The sequence below is a fragment of the Canis lupus genome, chromosome 13 (genome assembly GCF_003254725.2).
Source record: "Canis lupus dingo isolate Sandy chromosome 13, ASM325472v2, whole genome shotgun sequence".
Classification (NCBI taxonomy): Eukaryota; Metazoa; Chordata; class Mammalia; order Carnivora; family Canidae; genus Canis; species Canis lupus.
Genome location: NC_064255.1, coordinates 55,009,601 through 55,023,350, shown reverse-complemented (window position 1 = coordinate 55,023,350; position 13,750 = coordinate 55,009,601). Strand labels below are relative to the sequence as shown.

General features: G+C 35.2%; 1 pseudogene; it reads left to right on the top strand.

Moving 5' to 3' along the window:
• Nucleotides 1-1,388: 1,388 nt before the first annotated feature.
• Nucleotides 1,389-13,750, top strand: part of LOC112652172 (inositol polyphosphate 1-phosphatase-like) — a 49,635-nt pseudogene continuing 37,273 nt past the window's right edge.

Sequence of the window (13,750 nt, the reverse complement as noted above, 5' to 3'; positions counted from 1 at the left end):
GAGCTGAACTTTACCTTACTTCAGTTACAGGAAGAAAACAGCTTACAGCTTAGCGTCCTAGAAAGCCCCATATTAGATAAAAACAGAGCCCAAGCCAAGGGCAGGAAGCCCCTATTAGAATGAGAACAGAGCCCAGGCCAGTGGCAGGAAGCTCCTATTAAAATAAGAACAGAGCTCAATGCCCTTGAAGGCCCCATATCAAAACGTAAACAGAACTTGAGGAATTGCTCCCCCCCTTCTGGAGGTCCCCGAGACCAGTCCTTAAAACTAAGCTGAAACCCACCTCGGGGTCCAGGTCCCTGCTCCACTGCGTCGGGTATACTTGGACCCAAGCTCGAGCTTGTAAATAAACCCTCGTGTGTTTGCATCGGTGTCGGCTCCTTGGTGGTTCCTCGGATTCGCGATCTTGGGCACAACAAAGATAGTATTTTTTATTAGTAACAGTGCAAATATTAAAATACAATGATAATATTCAATTAAAATCCTTAGGTTCCTACTAAGAATGAGAGCACACTGAATTTGATTGTTCTCAAAGATGCTTGCAAGATGAGGGGCATATTTAGGAGAAGTGCAGGAATGAGAGAAGAATCCTGGAGAAGAAAGCAGAAGGCCGTTACCACAGTTTTGAAGAGGTAATATAAAAAAATGAGAGAGAGATTATCTGGCTGTGTGTATATTAGAGTTTTTAAGGTGAAGTGGACCACCTGAAAGAAGCTTTGCCTTTTGACTGAAGTACACATGATTTAGCAAATAGGGGAAGCTTGCCTGAAGGAATGAGAGAGAAGAAATACTTAACCCACTCAATTCCCTATCCTAGGTTTTAACAGCAGCTTTTACTACTTTTCAGTCCATTTCTACAAGCCCATTTACAATGTAACCCATATGTTTATGTGTTTTGAGTTCAGCAGGAAAGAAAGCTTTGCAACAGATTCCGACGGTCTGGCAAAGTGTTGTGACACTGGGGCATGGGATATACCAGATGGTGGATGAAGTGCCTCTGACAAAGGAACGCCATAGGCAAATTATTATGCATACCCCAAGGATTTTGAAGCAAATATAGGCCATCTGATGCAGAAATTTGTGGGGTTTTTTTTGAAAAATAATTCTGCATTAATACTGTGCCTGGTAGAGACTGTTTCGGTACGGACCTCCGGAATACCAAGACCTGGATGTCTGAGCCATCAAGCTATAAATTGAAGTGCTTTAACAGCACTCTGTTGTCAAGTTAAAATTGTGAATAAGAGGTTATAGAAGAGAGCAGATATTGGAGATATAACTACATTGCATAAGGAAGTGCCTCATGGTCTCAAATGTTCATGGAACATCCTCTGTGATTGCTTAAGGAAGCAAATGAAATCAGATCTTGTTTACAGATAGTGCTAATAAGCATGCTGGTACCATGTGAAAGTGAGCAGCTGCAAGAAAATCCTCCAAATGGGGTAAACTTTATATGCTTGATTGCTGACTTATCTAGAGGGAGAGATGAGAAGTATAAGTCTATACCGACTCATGAAATGTGGCTAATAGTTTGATAGATGGTCAAGGACTTGGAAAGAACAAGATTGGAAATTTGATGACAAGGAAGTCCTGGGAAGAGCTATGTTCACCACCATCTGGCAACTTGAGGTTGTTTGTTTCCCCTCAAAAATGCACAACAAAGTAACTCATAGACAAAGGAGTTTCTCCAATATCAGATGATTAAGATAATCTATTCTGCGGGTGTCAGTTATCTTCCCCAGATACTCTTTTCTTTGCTAATAAAGTCATTACAGTATCTTGATGACAATAACGAGGAGATCCTGTGTGAATTCAATAGTTTCCATTCAACAAGGCTGCGCTGGTCATAGCTAACGGAAAACTCTCAATGAGTCCCTTATATGGCACAATTCCCCAGGGGAAACAGCAAGTCACAAGAAAGCAAGTTGATTAAATTGAACCATTTCCATCATGACATTTTTACTTTTATTAGAAGATGCTTATCTTTTACGTATGTATGTACTTATGTATTTTATTTAAATTCAATTTGCTAAAGTATAATATAAAACCTAGGAGATAGTTACCTTTTTAAATATTTTAGAATTAATAGTTAACATTTGCTTGGTTAACATTAGTCAACATTACATTAAATTGGACATGTACAATTTAATATTTTCAGTATATTCACATGGTTGTGCAGTCATAATCGAAATTTTAGAGCCCTTTACATTCCCTGCAGCAATGGTCAGTGGTTATAATTTTTGCATATCCTCATCAACAATTGTTATTTTCCATATTTTTATTATAGCCATCCAGTGAATGTGAAATGGAATCTCATTATGATTTTGATTTGCATTTCCCTGGTAATTAATAGTGAGCATCTTTTCATGTGCTTATTGGCCATTTGACAATTCTTTTTGGAAATATGTCTATTCCAATATTTTAACTATTTCTAAAATTGGATCAAAATTTCTCTTTATATTCTGAAAACAATTTATTCATTAGGTATGTAATTGGAAAATATTTCCTCCCATTCTGTGGTTTGTCTTTTACTTTCTTGCTATTTAAAAGTATTTTAAAAACTTAATAAAACCAAAATTAGATTTTTCCTTTGTTTGTTGTGTGATAGATGTCATACATAAGAAACCAGTGCCAAATCTCAAGTCATCTTTATTTGTCCCAGTTTATTTTAAGGGTTTCATATTTTTAGCTCTTATATTTAGGTCTTTGATATATTCTGATTCAATTTTGCATATGGTATGAGGTACAAATCCAACTTTATTTTTTTGCATGTGGCTAATCAGTTATATCAGTATCATTTATTGAAATGACTTCTTGTCCCTATTTAGTTGTCGGATCATTCTTGTCAAGAATCCATTGATCATAGATACATGTGTTTATTTCTAATGTGTTTATTTCTAATTTCTAGTCACTCATTTATATGTCTGTCCTTAAACTAGTATCACAAAGCTGGATTATTGTAGCTTGGTAATAAATTTTGAAATTAGAAAGTGTAAATCCTTTTTTTTTTTTTCCTGTTCATGATTGTTTTGGCAATGCCGGATCTCTTGTACTTCTAGAAGAATTTTAGAATCAAGTTGTAAATTTATGAAGAAAAAAATCTTGGATTTTGATATAAGGATTGAATTTGTAGATCAATTTAAGGAATAGTGCAGTTTAAAAAATATATTAGTTTTCTGAGTCATTAACATGGTATGTTAAACCTCTACACATTTTAGATAATTTGTTTATTGAGTAACTTGCCTGAACTGATTCTGCAAAGGCTATTTCCCTTTACTGTATAGCCTTTTATGTCTCTGCTCAGATTTCTCCTCCTGTTTTATCTTTTCATGTGTCTATCTAGAATTTGTCCCACGTTGGTATAAGAAACTAATTAGTCAAATTTTGTGCTTAAGCCCTCTTAACTAGTTTGATTTTACTCTTCTTTTTAAAGACTTTATTTATTTATTCATGAGGGACACCAAGAGAGAGACTGAGACATAGGCAGTGGGAGAAGCAGGCTTCCTGTAGACACCCTGATATAGGACTTGATCTGATCCTGGGACTCTGGGATCAGGACCTGAGCCAAAGTCAGACAGATGTCCAACCCCTGAGCCACCCAGGTGCACTTATTTTACTCTTTATTATTGGATGTACAGGTTGGTTGGAGGATGCTGCCACTAAACAAGGTGTTTGTGAGTTTTCTTTATCCCTTAAGTTCCACCGTGGATCTCTAACTTGGAAGTTTCCTCTTTTCATCCCTTAGGTGATACATGAGTATGCACACAATCTTTCAGACATCCAAGGAGAATTATTATTTTATTTTTAAGCCTGCATTCTTAGGAGTCACTCTCTGATCAAAATAGCTTATTGTTTAATGTTAGATCAGTCTGTTTCTGCCCCTTTGGCCAGTTGGTCAGCCCCACCTTAATTGATTTCATGTGTCTTGAAGAATGCTCTCAAGTTGGCCTCACATATGCCTTGGTTGCTCCTGAGTAGGTGCAGGCTAACATATATACACAGCTTTTCTGAAACCTAGAGTTGACTATGATCCCAGGAAGGAAGGCTTTTTTTGTTGTTGTTTGTGTCTTCCATGGTTCAATGGTTCTTTCTACCAAATTTCTGATAGTTCCATGACACAAGCAATGTAGCCAAGCAAACAGATCCTCTGAATTGCTCTTCATCGAGCCCCTCATAGTTTTTAACAACATCCTTAAGCATGGCATTTTCCATTCTCTGATCCAAATAAAACCAATCTTCTCAAGCAAAGCTCTGGAACTCCTCATCATTACGGCCTGCCATTCTATCATGCAGAATCACTACACCACTAGAGGTAAAAGCAAGAACCTGCTTTTTTCTAAGATGATACTCTTGCTCTTTGAATGGACACTTGAATTTAGGGAATAGCAAAACTTGGCCTTAAAAACCTCTGTCTAATGGGGAAGTAAGCTGAGAAAGGGAGGTATGGAATCCCAATATTCTTTATCTGCTGTGATGAGTAGGGCTCAGTCCTATAAATATGCACTTGACTTGGGGAAAGGATATCTGCTCCTTTTAGCCATGCATGCTGGAAATGGAACCTCATGGAGGGCAAGAAACAATAGCTTGAACCTTTGAGGTGAAACTATAGACCCAGACAAGAGGCTTGGAGGATAGGAGAGCCTTGTATTAACAGTGACATATACCCAGGATAGAGTTTCCATAACATGGAAATGACAGAGGAGGGATGTGAGGTAAGACAGCAGACTATACTTCAAATGCTACAAACTTTTATTACTCTCATCAAGATGTAGTAGATTTTTATATCTGAACATTTTTCCCATTTATTATATGCCCCCCAGACAATTTTCAGAGACTTTTAGAGATAATGTTTTTATATTATTGAATGATTTTGCTATGCTGAGAAAAATATCTTGTTGTTATCCTTACTCTACTATTCCAGAAATCACATATTAAAATATCTTAATTTGAGGATATCTAGGGAATTTAATCAGTTAAGCAATAGGCTCATGGTTTCAGCTAAGGTCATGATCTCAGCGTCATGGGATAGAGACCCACAACAGTCTGACTGCTCAACATTGAGTCTACTTGAGGTTCTCTCCCCCTGTCCTTTCTCTCTCTCCCTTTCTCTCTCTTTTTCTCTCCCACTGTCTAAAATAAATAAAATTAAAAAAAAATACTTTGATTTTTCTCCCCTTCCCATGGTGTTTCTGCTATAATCCTAATTTATATATTTATAGAATGCTATTTGCTGTCTTTGTATTCCATACATCATTGCTTCTAAAATGAAGGTGTTCCTGAAATAACTCATTATGATTCAAGGCAATAGTACCTGGGCCACAGACTTTACTAGTCTAACTATGAGCCGAACAGAGTAGATGGTCTGAAAGGACAGTGAGATGACCATTTTGAATGCTTAGTTTAGTCCTAAATGTAATGTATCTGAACCAGTAACAAATAGATGGAACTGTTTATCCTGCAGTCAAATATGTGGGCCAGAAAACCAAATGGTAGATATAAGTATGTCTCATTTTACTCCAAATTATCCACTAAAAAATTGCTACACAAACATGTTCTTCTCTTTATGTGTAACATACATGTCTGCATGTATGTGGGTATGTGTTAAATATAAAATAAATTACCATTTTCTTTCATATTATTTTATTTTCTTATTATTTCATAAATGTGCGTATAGTACATGACCAAATATTTCACTAATTACATATTTAATAAACAGAATAGCTCACTGACATTTTGAAAGAGCTAGAAGAGGAATAAATATAAAAAAATATAAAGTGAGGGCAGCCCGGTGGCTCAGCCGTTTAGCACTGCCTTCAGCCCAGGGTGTGATCCTGGAGACCTGTGATCGAGTCCCACCTCGGGCTCCCTGCATGGAGTCTGCTTCTCCCTCTGCCTGTGTCTCTGCCTCTCTCTCTCTCTGTGTCTCTCATGAATAAATAAATAAACTATTAAAAAACATATAGAAAGTGGCACATAAGTTTGTGTCTGACTTTATGACAGGGGAAAGCATGGCTTTGGTGATATGAGACTTATATCATGTTAGGTGGTGATATGCTGTTGTTACTGTTTAAATTAAGAGATCAGATTATATATATATATATAAAACAACATAATTACACATATATAACATATATAGTATATATTTGCATATATATTCGTCTTCTAAAATATGTATAAGGAGATATTTGTATCTCTTGAGTTTATGAAGCATTGCACGACCCTTTATCTGGTTAACTCATTATCATCTCAGCTTACTTCTATCCAATGCAGAGAGCTCTGGTATAGATTTCTGAGAATCTCTTTAACCTGTGTATTTTGGGTTAAAATTTGCCAATAAGAGGAGCTCACAAGATATTTGAAAGGTGGATGGGAAAGGGACAGGGAAACTTATTTTTGAAGATAGTTGTGGTCAGACAAGATGGCCCTGTAGACTTTTCCATGACTTCCTGATGCTCTATCATGATAACTAGAGGTGTCAGATTTTGCAGTTCTCTATTATGAGCTTGTGTTTTGTTATTTTAAATATATTGGTGGTTTCACAGACCTCTCCACTTGTTCCTGTTTCATAACCATAGAGGTGCTATGCTCCTCAGAACTGGTACTAATGCCACTTTCTCATATCCTCTGGCTATAGTCTTTCAGATCTTCATACCCTAAGCTCCATCCACGTATGTATAAGCCCTTATTCTTACATTTATCCCCTTTATTCCTCTAACACATGTAGTGGTTAGTTTTTCTGATGAAGCTGAGATTAACATAACCACATATGTCCCCTGTAGTAGAAGCGTGGTCAGTTAATAAAATTCTCATATACATTTGCAACAATATGGATGGAACCAGAGAGTATTAGGCTAAGTGAAATATATCAGCTGAAGAAAGACAAACACCATATGATTTCACTCATGTATATTTAAGAAACAAAACAAATGAATAAAGGAAAAAAGAGAGAGACAAATCAAGAAACAGACTCTGAACTATAGAGAACAAATTGATGGCTATGAGAGGGGAAATGGGTGGTGGAATGGGTGAAATAGTGTGTAATTATCCAGATGAGTACTGAGTAATGTATAGAGTTGTTGAAATATGATATTATACACCCAAAACTAATATAACACTGTATGCTCAGTATACTGGAATTAAAATAAAAAACAATAAAATTTTTAAAAATTCTCATGAATAGCTAAATTTATTATTATTAAATGTTTGTATGACATTGATAAATTAGAAAATCAGTTCATGTAAGTTACATATATTTTTTAACAGAATATAATGTAAGTTGCCATTTAATTTAATGAAAAATATTTGCCAAACTAATCATATTAGGCTCCTTTCACAACTGTTTGGGCACTCTTGAATTCCACATGTGTGCTTTCTCCTATAGCCCTCTCCAGTGAAAAGGAGTGAGGAGGTGGGAATGATTGAATTCACGGAAGTTGTATTAATTATACATATTATAATAGCATTTAATAATTAAACTTGTTCTTTTGTATTAAGGCTCAGACTTGTGGATTTACATAGGGAGATATGTAAAGCTTTAAGTTTTGACAATTTTTCCCCTGGAATTCTCATGTCAGATAATGGTCCATTTAAGGAGATTCTGACCCTTTAGAATGGAGGCAAAGCAGTGGAAACAATGCCAATTCACATTGCTGAGGAACTGCTACAAAATGGGATCAAGAGGACTTGTAAAACCTCACGTGGCCAGAAGTGTGGCAAATGGATCTTAACCAGTAGCTTGGCGAGGCCCTTATTATTAGCATGTCAGTAACATGATTCTCCCCACATTTGGACCCCTTAGTTCTTTCATATTTGCCACAACATCATCAATACAAATTAATAAACTTTAACTTAATAATTTATTATTAGCAATAATTAATATCTTATTATTAACAAATTAATAAACCACATTTATTTGAGGCATATTATTTTGGGTTTTTTTTTCAAATAATCCAGTGTAAATCCTTTGCCAGACATCATGAGAAAAAGCAGGAGTGTAAATTCTTGCACATTCCAGTGGACATCCTTTTAGTTGTCAGACACCTAAGTTTGCTTATAAAGTCTGAGAGTAAATCAGTGATAATCAAGGAGCCTGGGAGACTAGACTAATCTAGCCAGGATGATTTCTAAGCATACTAAATATATAAACTGCCTTTCAGGTCTGTATTCTTGGATTTTACAGGGTGTACTTTGAGATCAATTGTTTTTAAAAGGGCAATAGTAAATCTGTTTATATACAAGTCTCAGCTGACTGTACCCAATTTATTACCAGGCCAACATAAGTCACTTACTCGAGTGTGCCAGTTGTATAAAAATATAGTAAAGTGAAAACTTATGGGGATTACAGATGACTAAAGAAATTCTCAGACATGGTGTATTGTTTGGTGTTGTCGATGGGTGAACACACTACAAAATGTGACTTTTATCCAGGATAATCATCAGTCAAGAGCAGTTATATTCCATTCTACAAGAGTAGAACTGTTTGAAGCATTTCCACTCTCACAATCTGATATTTATTTTCAGGCAACCCTCTTAAAAAATTCACTAGAGAATTGAAACAACTAAAACATTCCTCCTTAGGCAAACTCAGTAACCTGGAAGCTTTATACCTTCTAGCACAATTCTGAGCAAACTTCAAAATTATCATCGGTGTGCTGGTGAAACATTGTTGGGAGTACTAAACAGGACTATGAATAATATAAGTAAGTAACAGTTGGGCTTGGTGTTTTTGAGTTACTATTTGTTTCCTGAAGACTTTAGAAAAATTTCTCAACTCAAAGTCTTCAGCTCAGACTAATTTATTTATTGGTTATTTTTACAGATCAGAACAGTGACCGATATGTTTTTTCCTCTTGCACTTAATTTGGAACATAGATAATGTGTTTGTTGTGTATGATATTTATGTTGCTAACAAGCATTTTCTTATTTCCAATTTCATTAGCCTGGAATGCTCCCTTCCACTTTGTTTTTAACAAAGTGTGATTAATGCGGTTAAATAAAATGTGAGTGTGATTATCTCAGATTTAAAAGGTTTCCCATCTAACTGAGATCATTATTTGGATGTCAATAAGCATCTGAAACTTAACCATGTTCAAAATTAAAGTCTTTTCATCCACCTCCTCCTATTCATGTGATATATCTTACTTTCACAGTTTTAGCTATTATTATTATTAGAAATTAAAATGTAACAATAGTTCAAAACCTTGGTGTACTTTTTACTTTTTCTTTCTTACACATTTATAATTCAATTTGTCAGCAAATCTGGTGGGCTGTAGATTCAAAATAATTGGCCATGATCACTGGCACTGTATAGATCTGGTCCAAGTCACCATCATCTCTCACCTGCATTGTTAACGGTCTCCTCACTGGTCTTCTTACACCGGCATTACCCACCTTCATTCTAGCCTCAATACAACTTCAGTGATCCTGTCAAAGTGTTTGGCACTCTTTTGTACTAAAGCCAGCAAAGCTTCACATTTCCCATAGAGAAAAGTCAGATTTCATATAAGTTCCAGTGCAATCTCCAGTGCCTATCCTTTCCCGCCATCTTCTTTCCTATTTGACCTCATTCCTTGTTGCTTGATTACAACCACCACTCTTCTTGCGCCATCTTGGCTTCATTGCTGGTTCCTTACATATACCAGATATTCTATTACCCTAGTGCTTTTGCCCTTTGAATACAATATCTAAAAATTTGCTCCCTCATCTCCATCTAGATTTTAGTCCAAATTTACATTTTTGTAATGAAATCTTTTCTCTCCTCCATATTTAATATTAAATAATTCCCACACCCAATATCTCTTCTGAAGTGTTTTAAACTTTCCATATCTGCTTTTTACAGAACACTTATCACTACCTAACATCATTTATATCTTACATTTTTTTTGTATTATCTTTCCCACTAGTATATAAGCTCCATAAGAAGTTGTTATCTGTTTCTTTTGTTCAACAGTATATCCCTAAGGATTGGAAGACTGGCTGGCACAAAATAATGGTAAATTAATATCTATCAATGAATAATTTAATGAAATATATTTTTTAATAATCATGGACCCAATGCAATTAAAATGTATTTCCTATTCGATAATGGTATGCAATATTAAGAGCTATTAAAAAGGATACCAAAAGTATACAGTTGGGCAATGTATTGCTACCTACAAAACATTTCGAAGCACACACCATCTGAAACACTAGAGACTCCAGTGTAGTTTGCAGATTTCTTCACTCCAAATTATCTCCCAGTGTTTGAGGTTTTAAAATTATTATCATTATTTTTAAAGATTTTATTTATTTATTCATGAAAGATACAGAGAGAGAGAGAGAGAGAGAGAGAGAGAGAGAGAGGCAGAGACGCAGGCAGAAGGAGAAGCAGGCTCCATGCAGGAAGCCTGATGTAGGACTTGATCCTGGGACTCCAGGATCACGCCCTGGGCCGAAGGCAGCTGCTAAACGGCTGAGCCACTAAGGGATCCCTATTATCATTATTTTTAAAGATTTTATTTATTTATTCATGAGAGACACACACAGAGAGGCACAGACATAGGCAGAAGAGAGGCAGGCTCCCTGCAGGGAGCCTGTTGTTGGACTTGATTCTAGGACCCTAGGATCAAGATCTGACCCAAAGGCAGACACTCAAGCACTAAGTCACCCAGGTCCCCCAAGGTTTTAAAATGGTCTTAAAAAATATTCTTGCTTTTCTTTTGGCAAAACTATAGCAGCTAATTTATTTTTATCTATAAAATTAACAGTAAATTTATAATTCTAGTTAGTCATTATTTTCATAAAAGAGGCTTTCTTATGAATACCATGACAAACCTTTGAAGTGTTGATATTTAGTGTGGTCCTTCATCACTAGGTAGAGTAAAAGGCAACTCATTATAAGGGCACACAATTTAAGATACAAAATTATGCTACACTTAACCAAAAATTGGGTATTTTCTAAGTTTTATGGGAAGATAGAATACTTACACCTTGTATGCAACAGAAAAATCTTTCAGTAGAGCAAAAATACAAGTAGCAGCCTTTGGAGATTATTATAATAGTTTTATTATTTAAAAGCAAGAATAAGAGGCACTGGGTGGCTCAGCGGCTGAGCATCTCCCTTTAGCTCAGGTCATGATACCATGGTCCCGGGATCGAGTCCCTTGCAGGGAGCCTGCTTCTCTCTCTGCCTATGTCTCTGCCTCTCTCTCTCTCTTTCTCTCTCTCTCTCTCTCTCTCTGTGTCTCTCATGAATAAATGAATAAAACCTTAAAAAAAAAAGGAAAAGCAAGAATAGGAGTTTGATGTATCCTAATACAAATGGTTCTAAATTACTTAAAGCTCTTATCTTAGAGAGCTACTTAAGCAAAGTAACACTGGCTATAAGAAGACAGTTTAAAATAAAAAAGGAAGATAATCCATTTGGTTGGATTCATTGATTGTTTTTACTTTGAAAATTATGTGCTGAAGCAGGCATCAGGCTACTCAAATGTTGCTTCTGACACACAGCTACTATACACTGCTGTTGAAAAATGTGAAAAATGCCTTCATCAGCTTTGTAGAGTTTGTGTTCTCTTTCTTGAACCAGAGCAAATCATGCCTTCTTACTGCTTTCCATGTTTCTGTCTTCCATCTTATAATAAGAGAAATCAATAGATTTGAACTTGATACCAAAGAAAATTACATTCAAACCTTGATTTTTCTCTATAATTTTATATAATTTGCATTAAAATAAATATAATTAATGGTGTACTGTAAAGCGCAACATTGTATACTTTTTGATACAATAAAATAAAACTTTAAAGAATATTTAAGGATCTCATTTTTAATGTCAATTATCAAGAACAATCAGGACGTTTTTTTGAGACCGCAAAACAAATTCTAATAGAAAATATTTTCCCCGCTGCCAAAAACTAGCAGTGCTGGATTACTCTCAAGATATGTCACTTTTTCTGGCCTGTTTAAAATGTTTATTCTTGGCCTCTAAAGCCCTTTTTTTAATATAAAACTATATAGTTAGTAAGTTCCTTTCCACAGGGAGAGTCATTTTTCATTACTAATTATAATGCAGAATTTCTGTAAAGTTTCAATAAAAATATCTAGGAATGTAGCAGGAGGTTTTGCTTGTTTGTTTGGTGTAATTTATAGCAATTCAGAGATGTCTCGGTAGCTCAGTGGTTGAGTGTCTGTCTTCAGCTCAGGGCATGATCCCGGAGTCTGAGATTGAGTCCCTGCATTGGGATCCCTGCAAGGAGCAGGCTTCTCCCTCTGCCTGTGTCTCTGCCTCTCTCTCTTTCATTCATGAATAAAAAAATAACATATTTAAAAAAAATAAAAATACAGAAATAAAGCAATTCACATAACATAATTTAACTTCACACAAAATATTCTTTTATGACATTGAAATTTAATGTTTATCAACCTAGGTATTATAGTCAGATTTAAATTATCACTTAAAAATACTTTTAGTAGTGAAATAGCATATACATTTGAAAGAAAACATTATTTAAATTATTTTTGTGTCTCTCTTCTTTTACAAAAAAGTAAGCCTTTTTTAGGTTATGCATGGTGGTTCTTATAAACTAAGAGCCAAAGATTAGCTGAATCTTAGATGGAACAAGGACCTAGAAAACTATCATAGTGAGAAAATACAGATGCATTGTCTCTTGTCCTCTCCTTTCTGTGAAAATAGGCCTCATTCTTCTTAAATATTGCAAATTGGTGTGTTTTTTTTTTGCTTTTTTATTCATATGATAGGATATGATTGCTCCACTCTTCCTAAATTTATGTAATATAATGCTAGTCATATCAAAAGTGAGTGAAAAGTGTCGATCAAAATTCTGAGTTTCAGAGAAAGAGAATATGATTGCTTCACTTGAATAATGTTTCCAGGGATGGCCAAATTGGCTTGAGGCAGAGAAGTAAAGTTTATAAAATTTACACATGCCTGTCAAGGGTTTATCTCCACAGATCTAAAGGTATCAAATTTGATAAATGAGATCTGAGTGTCATATAGCTATTATTAAATTACAAACCAATTTTAATCTTTTGAGATTAAAATCCTGTAGTTCAAAAAGGATACTTTAGGGAAAAAAAGATGGAATTGACATGTTAAATTTCATATGTTCTGTATGTGGCAGGAAGACTTAAAGAATTTTTTGTGTTTCTAGGCCCATGAATCACAGAATTTTGAAATAACAACAATACTTACAACTTCAACAGAAAAACACCCATTCAAAAATGCAAACAATGAGGATTATGCACTCTGGTGGAACCCGGGCTCCAATTTTACTAGTTGTATTCTTATGGACATGTTACAAAACTTTGGTTTTTTTTCCCTAGATATTTTATCCTAAAAGCCAGTTTCTTAAGTCCATAGGCTTTTTGGGAAAATTAACTCATGAAATCAGCACCTTGATGGGTTTCTGTAAAGTAGTTTACATGCAAATGGTAAATAAGCAATGATGTTGCTATAGCAAGGAATTTATCCATACTACATTTTCCCTAACATTTTAAAATATATTTTTTGTTCCTCTGGATAAAAGCATCCACACTCAAAGTGAAATACAAACTAGAAATGTCAAAAATGTAACACAGTGAATACTTTACATGATATCCAATCATCTCATGCTCTTTTTGTTCCTCAGTTTGGCACCAGATTCTCTTCTGGATCTGCTTATTTCATAGTTCCAGCAGATTTGTACACTTTCCTCATGTCTCCATAACTAAGCAACCACAGTAATTCCTTGCACCTTCTGTATCAAGTCTCTCCCCC